Source organism: Nymphalis io, chromosome 2 (genome assembly GCF_905147045.1).
Source record: "Nymphalis io chromosome 2, ilAglIoxx1.1, whole genome shotgun sequence".
Taxonomy (NCBI): Eukaryota; Metazoa; Arthropoda; class Insecta; order Lepidoptera; family Nymphalidae; genus Nymphalis; species Nymphalis io.
In genome coordinates, this window is record NC_065889.1 from 2,118,739 (window position 1) to 2,135,474 (window position 16,736).

The 16,736-nt window shown below is 33.4% G+C and overlaps 1 protein-coding gene across 3 annotated transcripts in view; it reads left to right on the forward strand.

Annotated features, from left to right (window-relative positions):
• LOC126777380 (uncharacterized) overlaps nt 1-16,736 on the forward strand; it is a 143,630-nt gene that overhangs the window by 76,733 nt on the left and 50,161 nt on the right. Inside the window, exon 2 of one of the 3 annotated variants that reach the window (XM_050500427.1) lies at nt 7,312-7,351. The exons of the other annotated variants lie outside the window; for them this stretch is intronic. The gene's annotated coding sequence lies outside the window, so the exon portion shown is untranslated. The remainder of the gene's footprint in view (nt 1-7,311; nt 7,352-16,736) is intronic. 3 annotated transcript variants of the gene reach the window in all.

Here is a 16,736-nt window from a genome sequence, read left to right on the forward strand (position 1 = left end):
GTAGCGGTAGTCTGCAGTATCAGTACTATGTAGGTAAAATATATAAAAAAGTAAATTGTTGATGTGTTGATAAAATGATATCAACGTTCGTTATATTACTAAAAGTATCTAGGAAACTATATATGTATAAGGATATCAAATTAAGTGGCAATAATGTATGCCTTGCAGGTGAGGCGGGCTTGCGCTAGGCGTTGTCACGGCTACTGTCGCTTGGTTCCACAGATGTGTTCGTAGCCTTACTTGAAGGTTGTACATATCTCTGGGGAGCAATAAGATTATATATTTCATTTAGATTGCTACCTCAGTAAAATGTACATTTGAAGATGTCATTCGTTCAAATTTTTAATCTGTTTTGTAATAATCGTATGGTAATTATCATTAATGATTAAATTAAATTCGTCTACGATATTCATAGATCATACATATTTACTAAACTGTCTTTAAGACATCAAAATATTATGTGAATCGTTTTTGACGCATGGCTTAGTTATTTATTTGGCACATAACTAACTACAGTCAGTAAAAGCAGTACATTATTATACAAAAATAAAGCTAGACTGTAATATTTCCACAATTCGTACACAGACAGCGTAAGTAGACTCTACTAGAGTTAATGTTAAGCTTAGTTGGCCATTACTAATTAAAAAAAATGGTTTAGTAATTCAGGAAAAAATAATAAACTGTATTCTTAAATATTTACAAAAAAATGCTTTAATGTATTTTTGAAACCCGCACAATTTAGGTGCAAAAAAGTCTAGAGATAGATTTTACTGCAACCATATTTATTGTCAAATTTATGATTATACCTGATGTTATAATTAATCCCAATTCTGTTTCTCTGGGCTTATAATGACCTCTCCAGGCGGTAAGACGGCGCTATGCGTTTTAAAATGAAAACAAAATATATGCGTCATCATTTAAAAAGAATAGAATCCATTTGTAAATGACTATTAAAATATGGAAAATCGCAAATATGTAACAGCTATATTTTAATTTGTAACAGACTGTAATAATAGTTCGCATAAATGTTGATTTTTAAGAGCTGGCTTTGTGTAGCCATTAGCTGAACTAGTATAAACTTTCATTATTCGAACGGAAGGGCATAAATTTTGATTGCTGAGAACATCGGAGCTTTGAACGCCTGTGTGCGTAGATTTATACATATTTTATAATAAGGTTTTACAGACTATATTAATATAATAATCACGAAAGTGAATTTGTTTGTTTGTTCAATTTTATATTTACTACTTAACGGATAATCATGAAATTTTGCGTGTATAGAAAAGGATAAAAAATGTTAAAAGGATATATCATTTTTAAGAAAGTAAAAAAGAACCATTTTGCGTAAATATTTCTTTTTTTTTAAATTTGTATTTGCTCTCCAGCAACGCACCTGCAAGCCCTCAGGTGTCCAATGGCGGTGGTAGTTACTTTCCACAAGGTGAGCCTCCTTGTTTGCTCATTCTTACAGAATAAAAAAAAAAATAAGTCTGTTTATTAATAATATTGTTCCTCATAATTTATTGATTTCTACAAAATTCCTTTCAAATATCTTAGTAGAACCTTGAGTCCTTTAACTGACTTAAGTCTCAGTACTCGTCCAAAAGGTGATTTTCCATATATCCAACAACATATATACTTATAAGTATATACTATAAATATAGACTAAGTATATACTTAGACTTTTTATAAGTTTGATAGGTTAGTGGGCTTAGTCGAAGTAAAACGTCTACGCGACCTTACACATAGCCGTTTGTATAACAAGTGCATAATACGTAACTACATAAGTACGACTGCACATGTAAAAGGCAAGGTGTTGCTTTCTTCTCTAAGAACTCACTTCGTATCTTAATCATCATAAATTAAGTTTTTTTACATATACTATATATCTATCCTATTTACATTATTGCCGTTCATATATGATATATGAAAATGCCGAGATGGCCTAGTGGTTAGAACGCGTGAATCTTAACCGATGATCGTGGGTTCAAGCCCGGGCAAGCACCACTGAATTTTCATGTGCTTAATTTGTGATTATAATTCATCTTGTGCTTGACGGTGAAGGAAAACATCGTGAGGAAACCTGCATATGCCTAATTTCATTGAAATTCTGCCACATGTGTATTCTACCAACTCGCATTGGAGCAGCGTGGTGGAATAGGCTCCAAACCTTCTCCTCAAAAGGGAGAGGAGGCCTTAGCCCAGCAGTGGGACATTAACAGGCTGTTACTGTTACTGTTATATATGATATACCCTATGTATATATATATATATATAAATAATAAATAGAAGCTATCATAAAAAATAAGTTAGTAAGAAGCAGTCTAAATCCAGACAGACTATTTTGTGCCCCAGCTTATACAATCACTTACATAATATTAACTTTTGACAAGGTAGTCTACACGACATCTTACTACGACATCTACCTTCAGCGTTTTATTGGCCATCACTGTCTTGGTTTATGTCAAATAAAATTCAAATCCTTGTATACTTCGCTCAAGTAAATTTATAAGCACTTTTAGAGATTAAATGGAAACAATTCGGTCTGTAGATTCTAATATGGAGGCAAATTTCAGTAGTTATTAATTCAGAAGTTTAAATGAATACATTAATTTTATTCATAAGTTTAATATAACATTTGGTCGGGACCAAATGGCCCAGCGCTTAAAACACGTGAATTTTATTTGTAGATTTTGGGTTTAAATCAGGTCATTTTATGTGCATTATTTGTGGTTTATAATCTAAACCCACAATCTATATATGTATATATAAGCGAAATATCACACATTACGACGACTAAACTATCCGCCCGATTGACTTGAAATTTTTCATAGTTGCTCCTTCCTCGACGTAGACGCTCACTAAGAGCGGATTGTACGCAAATCATATCCAAAATACATTTTTCTTATCTATCAGTGTGAAGCTGGGACGATTTGCTAATGGACTATATAATCTGTCACATTGCAGCAGATTGTTGAAATAAGTTCTATATATTCCTCAAAAGAAGGCTGTCGGACATTTACATTTTTTTTAATATTTTAGGTAGGCGGACGGGCAAATGGGCCACTTAACGTTAAGTAATCACCAAAGCCCATGGACATTGGCGATGTAAGAAATATTAACCTTTCCTTTTATCGCCAATGCGCCATCAACCTTGGGAACGTAGACGTAATGTCCCTTGTGCATTTAGATACACTGGCTCATTCAAACTTCAAACCGGAACGCAACAATACTAAGTATTGCTGTTTAGCGGTAGAATATCTCATGCGTGGATGGTACCTAACCTGACGGGCTTGCACAAAACCTTACTACCTAGTAGCAGAAATGAAAAAAAAAATCGCAAACGCCGCCTGTGCTATAACTTCTTACTTAATGTTATATTTAATAGAATTTGATTGGAGATATATAAAATTATGCATCAGTTATGGCTGTAAATGTATTAAATAGAACCAAATTATATTTATTTATTTAGTTTTGCTAGCTTAATGCTTATGATACATACTGTTAATTGAAACTAAATTTACAGATATTATTATACAAGTTAATATACAACATTATCAAAGCAAACACAACATGCATTATTACAGTGTATCCAAATTACAGTAAATGTTTATTAAATGAAGTTACAGAAATTATACGGTAACGTTTATCTTTTATTTATGTGCCTTATTTAAAAAAAAAAGGTATAACAACAAGATCACCAAAGCCTGTATACATCGCCTTACATATATTCAATGCTTTTATCGAATTTACACAACAGATTTACGAAATACATATATACATAAACACAGCTTAATTAGTATTTATGTACTCTGGTGGAATGCACACCGCACATAATTTTATTATAAAACTGAAGTAATTGGAGTTTATTCCACCATGCTACTCCAATGCGGGTCCGTTGCTATACTTGTGTCCTAATTTCAACCAACACATGTTACTTAACGATATTGTCATTTATTTATGAGCACAATATGAATTATTATTAACACAAATAATAACTCAGTTGTGCTCGTCGTTCGAACATGCTATCGTCTGTTAACTCGATTACCACTGGGCCATTTCGGTTCTTTATTACTAGTTAGGAATATGGATCGATATATAAAGTAAACAAGTTTGAAAGTTTTAATTTCCTTGAACTCGATATTTAATCAGGTGACTATTTAATTTGTTGCATGTATTATTTACTGCTTGTAAGCGTTGCCACTTGCATTATGCAACTCGTTAATATCAAAATTTAATTATTCTATATTGAAGTGGGCTCGTTTATGAAATTTTCAATCTCGTCAGGTTATAGTATTGTATTAAATATAAAGCTGAGAAGAAGAACAAGAAACTGAGTAGCAAACATTCACTAACGAAGGTATGTTAATTATATACGATTAAATTATTACATATTCTTCAATACTACTACTCTAGTCTTCGCCCGCGTGTTGCTTTATGGCTGAAGGAAAGTCCTTGGGGTTAAAGCGTAATAAATGGACAGCCAGACAGTTACATCAATAGATATCGTATTATATAAATTCGTATACGGTGGTACAGTTTTGTGCAAGTCCATCTAGGTAGCTACCAATCGCTCATTAAGTATTCTGTTATTTTGTTTTAAAGGATGAGTGAGCCAGTATAATTAACAGGCAAAACGGTCACCTTAGTTCCTTTGGTTGTGTCATAATTAATGTTTCATTGCGAGTGTTGTACTACTGGTGGTAGGGCTTTGTGCAAGCTCGTCTAGGTAGGTACCACCCACTCATCACAATAAAATATATATAAATAAAATCTTATTTCCCAAGGTTGGTGGCGCATTGGCTATGTACGCGATGGTTGACATTTCTTACAATGCCAATATCTAAGGGCGTTGGTGTCCACTTACCATCAGGTGGGCCATATGGTCGTCCGTCTTCCTATTCCATAAAAAAAAGGTTGGGGACCGCTTACCATCAGGTGGTACCTTAGCCATCGATTTAGCTTTAGTAAATTAAATTTGTATACATCGTTTAACGTTCGTTAAACGATGTATACAAATTAGTGTTCGATAAGCGTAATAAATTATTTTTAAGTACCTGATTAAGGTTATCGATTCTGCGGAATATTAAAATTGAAATCTGTGCAGCTGTTTTCGTAATTATACATTTATACGTTTAATTAAAATGTATCGGTGGCTTTAGAGGATTTATCAAAAATATTATTCGAGTTGAACATAATTATAGATTCCTGTACACAGGACTAACCAGTTCATATTTTATTTAACATGTTTTGAGGTCGAGTGACTCGAAAAACTTATTTGGATTCGATTTAATTAATCGTTTAGAACCAGACTATGATATAAATAGATATATGTCCAGGCGATTAGAATTCGAAATTCTTAACTGAAGGTTGCAAGTTCAAGCCCAGGCAAGCACCATTAAGTTTTCTTATTCAGGATGCGAGTGGAGATCTCAGCCTAGCAGTGGGACAATAATAGACTTCACATATTTTTTTAACTAGCTAATTATATATGTATTTGTCGCTGATAACATAACTCATATGTTCCATAAACATTAAAAATTATTATTTTTACTTAAGAAGATAAAATTGTCTTTAAATAAAAAAGAGATCGCCCAGGGCGCCAGTGTAGCTAAAGCCGGTACTTCTTATTACGCCAGAATTTTTATACCAAATTAAATATATTTTTTATTTATATAAATCTGGAATAACGATGTCAGATTGATATAAATATATAAAAAAAAACTAGATGACAATAATTATATATATGAGATGAAAATAAAAACGTTTTACATTAAGGTATACATACAAAAACTACCTAAATAGTGAACCATATTATTTCTGAGAAAAATAACTCATAGAAGATCTTTCTACTTGACAGTTCGATCAATAATATCTGAAGTAGAGTCATTTGCCATCCTGGGGCATATATATAAAAAAAAAAAAGAACACGTACACTCATTGCTATAAACGATTCTACTTTGATTTCAACGATAAATCTGCTGAAATTAATTATTAATTCATATTTTGATCACACTGTTTGTTAAATACAAGTTAATAACACATTTACTGGTGGTAATGCTTTGTGCGAGCTCGTATGGGTAGGTATCACTCACAAAACAGCAGTACTTGGTATTGTTGTATTTCGGTTTGAAGGGTGAATGAGCCAGTGTAAGGCACAAGGGACATAACATCTTAGTTAGCAAGGTTGGTAGCGCATTGGTGATAGCAATAGTTAACATTTCTTACAATGCCAATGTCTATGGGCGTTGGTCTCCACATGCCATCAGTAACCCATATGCTCGTCCGCCTACCTATACTATAAAAAAAACCCATTAAATATGAATATATAATAACGATTGATTACAAACTATAGTGCTCGTTGATCGTTATCACTAAATATTATAAAATAAAGTTCTCTCGCCGCGTCTGACTGTCTGTCTGATAGCGATAAACTCAAAAACTACAGAAGATATTTTCATACAATTATCACCAATGGACGGACTATTCACGACGAAGTCTTAGGTGATAATTAATTCAGTTATACTATATATTGCGATATAAACATTATTCAAACCGTGCGAAGCCGGGACAGGTAGCTAGTGGAAAACAATAATAAATACAAATAATACATTGAATGCAAAGCTGCCACTGATTTGAATTGTATATTTTACCAGGAAGAACCAGCAGTAAACTCAGCCTCATGATATATAAAGTTAATATGTTGCCATATCTGCGGAATCTTATGGTAACGAGTATATATATATGCGAATATATATACAATAATAATAAAAATAATATCCTGGTACATTATTCACACACGGCCACCTGATCCCAAACTAAGCTGAGCTTGTTCTATGGAAACCGGACAACTGATATACTACATATACTACTTTTCTTTTGTAAATACATACTTATATAAATAATCCAGACTCAGGACAAATAGACATATTCATGCACACAAATGACTGCCCTGGGTGGGAATCGAACTCATAACCTTCGGCGTGTCGTGTTAATTGTCTACATGTATTTATTTAATCTACATTACTTTTAAAAAACGATGTTTTGCAAAGTTATTTTCTCCTATTGTTGAAAGATTCGGAGTTTATTCCACCACGCTGTGCGAATGCGGCTCGATGGTATTTTTGTGAAAATACTGTATACTATTTTAGTAAACATATGGCGACGCAAATATAAGTATTACTTCTTTCTTTAAAGATCGCCAAGAAAGTTTTACACTAGTTTTAAATCTTATCGTTAGTCTCGGAACTAATCGAGCGTTTCGAATTCCGATATATATTAAAGTCTATTTAAAACTATTTTTTTTTACAGGTAGACAATGTGATTCTACGCTTATTGAAGTTATAAAAAGGTTAGTTTGTTCGTAATTTAAAATCTTATTAATGGTATGAGGCATATTACCCTTCACATAAAAAAATATATTATTTATCTATCTTATAAGACTGACTTTGAAGATCAGATCCCGAGGTCCTGGGTTCCCGGGTTGGGCCGGTAAATAGTTTGGAAAAATTCTCATTAGCATCCAGGCGTCTGGAAGCAGGAACTTTCGGGGTTGCGTTGATTTCTTTTCGGATTGTTGGATTTGCTGTCCCATCGGATTATGAAAGGGACGGATAAACTGCACTTGTGTTTGCTTACACTTGTAAACCATAATATGTCCCGCACAGTTGGCAACTCTCCTCAGAGAATAATCGCCGTGACGGCCTGTGCCCGAAATCGGTCAGAAGGACTTCATCATATTATTATGTCTAGGGCAGTTGGCTAGTCTCGCTTGAAATTAGCCGCTGTGCCTGAAACCGGTTACGAAGTCATCACTTCTGAATTTCATGCTACGTATGTTAATGCGACATTACTAGTAACAAAGGCGATGTTATATTTACGTTCTGAAAATAAATGTAACAAATAGAAACGTATTTATTACCTGCAAAAATATATCTAGAATATTGCCAAGAACATAGGTAGACATATCATTTGTTGTACGGGAGAATTTGACTAGTGAGTAGTATTAATCGACGAGGCTTTTGTTTGTCATTTCTATCACCAACATTTATCACTCAGGCTCAACACGAGAAAATGCGGTCGAAATAAAACTAGGCTGATATATTTCGGAGATTATTTCTGTTTATTAGATATAAAATACGAAACAGTCTAGGAAAACTATAGCTATCCCGCTTTAGTGTTATATATTTTCTATAGCTTTACATGATTTACATTAAATGTAATTTTGTATGAAGACGACTCAATGTCGCTTATAGTTTATGCAAGTAAGCTCTTATACTTGCCTCAATTATAGTCCCATTTAGACTCATAATAAATAGAAGAAGTTATTTTCATAACCAAAGCTAAGTCGAAGCTAGTCCTTAAAAGGTGTTTGTAAGTTGCTTATTAACCGAGAAATTTTGCCGTAAAGGCGATTAATTAACGTTTTAATATTTAATGTTAATATACGAAGCACTTTTGCGGTTAGGTAAGGTAGCTCGTTGTGGAGCGGATTATTTACAAATTAGATACTACGGTTTAGAGTTCCCGCTCAATATATATAAATAACTATCATTACCCGGCACAGCTTCGTTCGACGAATTTGCAAGATCATATATTTTTAAACTCGCAAAAAGTATTATAACTGCTGACAGATATTGTAAGGTCTATATTTGACCCGGCGTGACAGCACTCAATCAAAAGAAAAGCGTAAATCAAAATTAAATACAATTAAAACTGAATCTAAATTTTCTACGTGGAGGATTCTCCACATAGGTATCAACGGCTTCACGTGCTTTACGAATTTCTTCCTAACAGTCTTAATGCTGCGACTCGAAAATTGAACATAGAGCCTCAGGATTTGGAAGCTTACCGGTTAGCCACGCAACCATGAGGTAGTCATCAAGATACTAGATACATATGATAATTTGATCTAATATCGAAGGTTGTAAGTTGGATAATATATTTCTTTTTACGTGAAAAGAATATTGCTTTGTTTTTAAAAAAACACAGTAGAAAAACATCGCTTCCACTAAAACACGTGACTTTACGGCGATAAACTCGACAGCAATTCAATCACATCGATGTACGCGTTCCAATATCGGAGTGATTGAGTCCCTGACACCAGTACAATCGGACCCGGAGTTTGATGAAAAACTGATGGCTAGTCGACGTCACATTACAAGCGATTGAAACATTGTAAAAAACAAAAACTATACTAAAAACCAAACTAGAAAATATAACTAAAATATTTTGTTTTATATAATATTATAATATACAAATACCATATTATCATAATAAATAAGGTGTTTTTTTTCACAAACACACATACTAAATTAACTGGCATGTAAAACCGCGATCACATGAGTCGAAATTGATTGAGCAACTGCTAAATCGAAAGCGATTTAAATAGCCTATAGAGACCCAATCATTCTAAAATATTTCATCAATTGGCAGCAACAAAAATCCCATTAAAGTACATACATAAATAAAAGTTGTGGTAAAATAGTTTATGGACATAAATAGATTGGACAGATGATAAATATTTAAAAAGAGAAATAGCGCCGTCTACTGAAAGCACGTCGAAGAAATATAACCTTACCATCTCTTTTTTCCCCTCATACTCATTATATCTTTTGTCTTTATTGCGAGACGGAATTTTCGAAGCGTGACGTGACGTGATCTTTCATATATAAAAAAAACTAAATTCTAAATTTATCTTCATTAGATATAAATAGAGTAAGCTTCAAAATTTTTAAGAAACGAGGGAGTCCTTAGCCCAGCAGTGGGACATTTACAGGCTGTTACTCTCTCTTAACACTTTTTTATAATTAAATAAAATCATAAATTTAAGCGCAACGGCCATATTCGTATCATTTGTGTAAAACGTTTACCCCAACATGGTTTAACTTCTGACACGTTTTAGTATTCTAGTACGGCCTGTATTTTCTCTATACAGTTTACTATTTAGCCGATTGTACTTAGTTTATGCAAAGGGGATCACTTACAAAGGGATCAGCTCCGTACCGTGATGTAGCGACGATATTGAACTATCGTTTGAGCGTGAGATGAAAGCAATTAATTACCAATCGACACAGTACACAGGCCATTCGAGTCAATTTAATCGAATATTTAAATAGATTAATGATTTGTTTAAGAGGCTTAAACTTTATAGGAGATTAAATCTTTTGGCAAGAAACTCCATAAACATTTTTTCTTAAAGAAATACTTATTTCAACATATATATGTCGTCAATTGTATCAGAATGTCTATAATAACGAGAAAAATAAAAATATTAACAAAGTTATGGACTTTTAATTAATCTTGAATTGAAGGACATCGACTTATTGAAAGTTAATATTAAAGATTGGAATGTAAGAAATAACTCCGAGTGAAACTTGGCTGTACGTTTGTACAAACCATCCAACCGTCCGTTGTATCCTACCGCCAAACAGCATTACTGTGTTAATACAATTCAATGTTTCCGTGTTAAAGGCGAGTCATCTAGCAGTTACAGCCATAAGTACGTTTTAGCTGCCATGTTTGGTAGCGAATGGACTTTGTAAGGAATGTTTAATATCAAAGTACCAATGTCTAAAGGCTGTGATACCATTTGCACATTTTCCTTCTTTATTTATAATAGGCAGATAGACTGAAAAATGAGTCTCCTCTGAAGGTCAGCGGACACCACTGCTCATTGTCACTATAAGAAATATTAACCACCCTTTACATTGCCAATGTGCCACCAAAAGTTATGTCCCTTAAATCGAAATTATTACTTGGCGGTAGAATATTTGAAGAGTGGGTGCTACCTAACCGACAGGCTTGCACGCAGCCATACCACCAAGTAATAGTGTCTTCCTATTATAGATTAAAAATAAATAATGTTAATAATAACAACTATCTTGATTAACTAAATCGCCGTAATAAATAAAACTATACTAATCATTCAAAGGTATTTCGGACAAGCCACATATAAGCTTTCCTTTTGTAACACGTTCACTTTTTATATGTCTTCACGTTGCATAATCCCTACACGTTCCTTTTACAATTTAGTATACAGAACCCTAAGTCGATTTCGGTAACAATACCTCAATAAACTATAGTAATCTAATCCAATGGAAACATGTTCTGAATAACCCAGTTTATTTCTCTGCGTTACCGTAAATATTCATTTAGGTAATTAGATTCCTTGGACCGAACATTTTTTCTTTGTCTGTTATGAATTTAGGCTATTTGTAAACGAAGAATATTATGAATTCTATATATATAATGAAACTTGTATCGCGTTTTTGCGCATGAAATATTTTTCTTTTCTATTAACAAAAAAACACAGTAGAAGTGTAGCACCAACTTCATACCGTCACAGCCTGTGAATGTCTCACTGCTGGGCTAAAAGCCTCCTCTCCTCTTTTTGAGGAGAAGGTTTGGAGCTTATTCCACCACGCTGCTCCAATGCGTGTTGGTGGAATACACATGTGGCAGAATTTCAGTGAAATTAGACACATGCAACCTGCATCCTCACGATGTTTTCCTTCACCGTAAAGCACGAGATGAATTATAATCACAAATTAAGTACATGAAAATTCAGTGGGGCTTGCCCGGGTTTGAACCCACGATTATCGGTTAAGTTTCACGCGTTCTTACCACAGGGCCATCTCGGCTTTTTTTCCAACTTCATACCTTATTCATAATTTACTTATCGGTAGGACTTTGCAAGTCCACCTGGGCAGGTACCAGTGACTTCACACATATTGCACCAATGGCAAATATGGGCGATGGTGATCATTTATTCATTAGTTGTCCCATCAGTCTGCCCATTTACCTCTTATGTAAAATCCGTTTAAACCAAGAACTTCGGATCAATTGTGACTGCAATTTTTTTTTTGGAGAGAATTTTAATTTTATATTTATGTAATATTTTCTCAATTTTTTCGAAAACTCCAGCTACTAAATACTAAACCGAACCCCGTGGCTGTTACTATTTTTATATTAGTTACATGAGAATAAATTCAATACACTCTGTATAAAATCAACGTGAAATTTACATAACAAAAACGTAAAATAAAGAAAAAACCATTCAAATACCGTCACTAATTCACGTTGAATGACTCTCATTCAGTCTTATTCGTTCGTTCGTTGTTCTTTCGCTCTTTTTAAGAACAAAAGCTCGTTAGAATTGCTGGCGTATAACGCTTGGAATATTTGCTTTACTGTTTGTGAAAGATTATACTTTAATCAAGGTCTACTTAGTTTTAATCTCAATAAAATTGGTTATAAATTCAGGAAAAAATGTGAAAACATTTTCGGTTTAAAATTCCTATTTCTTCAGCAAAATATGCTTTTGTCGCCGTCTTAGTAAATGAGATTGTGATTGACGATGTCTCTATTGTATTGAGAAATCAAAATAAATGTACTTTTGCATACGTAGCACAGTATTTTGTTCAATAAATAACATTGTTAGCCTTAAAAGCACATAGCCAAAATTTGTCAGAACGATCCTGAACAAAATATGCCACGGTAGACGTCAGCATCCTGTCCAAGCAGCCATCTTTCTTAAGGATGTATGTGTGTGCGCAAACAGAAGAACACTCCTATAGTCCGATGGGACAGCAAATCTGACATAATCGCAGTGGTCAGGCGCAAGACAAGCTTTACGTGTTTTCCGTGGCACGCGTCTGTAAAATTCCCATAAAAATTGCAACATATGAAATTTAGTTAAATATATTAAATTAAATTAGGTGTACCTACGCTTATAAAATAATGCTGTACAAGTCTATAAAAGTGTTTTATAATCTTATTATTATTGTTGTTTGTTATTTTTTTTATTTTAAAACGCTGTTGGCTAGTCCAATTTAATAGAAACTATTAACTACCAAACACTGAGAAAACATCTGAGAGTTTCTTTTAAAATATCTTAATAAACCCAACCCATATAACCTTGCGGCCGTACAAGCTAGCTTCCTGGACCATCGCGGCAATAAAAACCATACTTCATAGTTGTTATGGGATGCCTTTATTTTGTTTATCTTATTATTTAGTTATATTATTAACTATATCTGTATTACATCTGTTCTTCATCATTCATCATCTGAAATTATTTCCAACTGATTTACACGTGCGGCGGATCTATTATTTAAGTACCTTTTGTTTTTATTTTTCCATATACCACAACGCAATTTCTTAATATTCTTTCATATTAGAAATAATAAACATTAACTGGGAGTTTAATCCATAGACATTATTTTATGTAATCTATTATAGTTATAATATGTTTTCAAATTACAGTGTCATTTGCAGAAATAGCACAATCATCGGTTATAAACGTAGTCACCAAATCGATTATGTTTTAAGGTAATAATCTAAATAGATTAGGCAATTGATATTTGGCTAAATATTCTGATATTCAATAAATAGTTACAGATCAAGATCTTATTTCTAATTACGTTGAAGAATTTCAATAACAATAGTTTTTTTTTATGCTGACCATATGATTATACTATCATTTCTCTGATTATACTGTCAATAGTAAACACTGGAATCATTAAATCATATTGAATGTATGTAATGAATGTATACTTGAATTAATTTACATGATTTATTAACTTATTTTTCAAGATTGCATTATTTACACTTGCTACAATTTCGGTTTCTTGACTTTCCTCCATAAAATTGCGATGAAGACACGATATAAGTCCCGTGTAAATTAAAACGATAACAAAAAAACAATGTGCGGTTGGGGAAGAAGAGACCCGGGGAGGAAAGAAGGCCTTTGCGATATTTTTTTTGTGCGAATGGACTTCAGAATAGCCTTGCCTTGCTTGGATATGTGCCGATGAGCACACCGTGCAATGGTGACATGCTCACACGCACATTTTCGTTATTTAGATGGATTTGTTCGTTCGTTCTTTCTGCTCTGTTATTACGCATGCTTGATGCTTTATTAGTTCGACGGCCCAAATGGGCTCTCTTGCGTCTTGCTGGCATTTTTCACTGTAACACACACACACACAAATAGATCAAATTGTTGTATTTACTGATAAAAACGGTATACCGATAATGTATTTGATCTTTTAGTATTTCACCAACATTTTCAATATCATAATGAAATATACCGTTAAATATACTGGTGGTAGGGCTTTGTGCAAGCCCGTCTGGGTAGGTACCACCCACTCATCAGATATTCTACCGCAAAACGGCAATACTTGATATTGTTGTGTTCCGGTTTGAAGGGTGAGTGAGCCAGTGTAATTACAGGCACAAGGGACATAAAATCTTAGTTCCCAAGGTTGGTGGCGCATTGGCTATAAGCGATGGTTGACATTTCTTGCAATGCCAATGTCTAAGGGCGTTTGGTGACCACTTACCATCAGGTGCCCCATATGCTCGTCCACCTTCCTATTCTATAAAAAAAAAAAAAAATTTTGCAAATTTTTAAATTGCAAAATGACGCGACGCTTCTCGTGAATGACGTGGACGAAAGTTCGGTGAGGTTCAAAAAGAAAGTTAATTATTTTGATATTGTTCATACAAAAATACTAAAATCGTGATTACAAAATGGGATGATGGGTTAGGATGGTGAAAATTTGGGGTAATATGTATTTTTTGAAGCTTAATCTAAATAAAATAAAAATATAAAAAAAAATCTGGATACGGACCACTTAACACCTAGTGGTATGAAATATACTTTACGACCGACTCTCATGCCTCCCAAATATACATAACAAATTTCATAAAAATCGGTCGAGCCGTTTCGGAGGAGTTCGACCACAAACACCGTGACACGAGATTTTTATATATTAGATAATACTCATAAATCGGATGAAGTTTCCTACTTAAGAAACTACCGATATACATACATAGAACCTTACGTCATAAGCTCCGTTTATTGAGAAACTTTACCTCTAATAGATTATACAAAGAATACGCTTTACTTTACTCAGATAGTTCATAATTCATCATTTATATAAAGAATTGTTTGATTTCTATGTATTAATTTTCACGATGATAATGAGTAAGTGCAAGTATATGTGTTTGTGTGATGTTCAGTACAGTAGCCTGTAAATGTCCCACTGCTGGGCTAAGTCCTCCTCTTCTTTTTGAGGAGAAGGATTGGAACTTATTTCACCACGCTGCTCCAATGCGGGTTGGTGGAATATGGCTAAATTTGCCACCTGCATGTGGCTAAATCTCAGTAAAATTTGACACATGCAGGTTTCCTCACGATAATTTTCTTCACCGTCAAACTCGAGATGAATTATAAACACAAATTAAGCACATGAAAATTCAGTAGTGCTTGCCCGGTTTGAGCCCACGATCATCGGTTAAGATTCACACGGTCTAACCACTGGGCCATCTCGGCTCGTGCTATGTTCAGTTAAACAAATCGTAAGGTAACGATTATAAGGTAGCCGTATAATACGCGAGTTTTTTTTTATAAATGATTATAATGTCTTTTAATAAGTGCAGTTAAATTATGAACCAATTCATTTGGGTCACACAGATATTTAAATAACGAAAAGAATGAAATATAAATGACCATATAGAGTAACAGTCTGTAATAAATGTTTTGTTGCTGAGCTAATCTCCGCATTGAGTGTAAATATATGTGGCAGATTTTTCAACCGACACATGCAGGATTCTTCATAATGTTTTCCTTCATCGCCTTATACGATATGATTTATAAACGCATATCAAGCACAAGAAAATTCAATGATACTTGCCTGGTATTTGTACCCGCAATCTTCCGTTAAGATCCACGTCATCTAACCACTAGGCCAGTCCCATACATTGTGAATTATCAAATCACCTTGATATAGCTATTTTATAATAATATAATTCTGAATTATCAGAGTTCATAGGTTACGGTTATGTTCAGTAAGCAGATTTAAGTACATGACAGCTCTTCGCTAATGTCGAGTTATGATAGCTCTTAAATATACTCTGGACAAATCTTGAATAAATAGAAAATAACATTTTTTTCTCGCAAATACCCTATATTATTACAGATAAATCGTGGGATTGTTTTAGTATAACGATATGATTTGATGTTCAACGAAATTCTGACAATATAATGAACCGTACGATTTCGTAATATGTATTGACTGTAATGGCGAACATGTCGAGCATTTCATGATAAATTAGAGAAATAGAAATAATAACAATTTTCAAGAAAACGTTAACTAACAAAAAAAATATATTGAAAAGGAAAAAAAAACTGTGATGAGTATATATGACATAGGCTAAAGACGGTAAGCGGTTACTATCGAAAATGAACCATCAACCTTGGTAACTAAGATCTTATATCAATTGTACCTGTAAATTTATATATATACTTATATAGGTTGCAATATTATATTAAGATAATGTTACATAATCGCGAATTGCTAATAACAGATTCATGTTATTGTAAAAACTAATTTGCCAATCGTCTATTATTATTTATTAAAAATAAAGAATACATACAATGTAGGTAATATACTAGAATTTACATCTCACGAAGCTATGAATGCGTTCAAAGAGCTAATTTCAATCTACATTAAAGTCTTGAAATCCAAGATGTAAATTAGAAATGTTACAGTTTTAAATAGTCTCAAAGAAACAGTGTTAGTAGAATAGTAGAAGTAGAGTCAATTTAACCTATTAACCTAATTCATATGCAGGAGGTTCTCTTATGTTGGGGTTGTTTTTATGTTGTTTTGCATTTTTCGTTTATGAATCGATGTTGATGATTTTCAATATAGCAACATTGTTAAGTT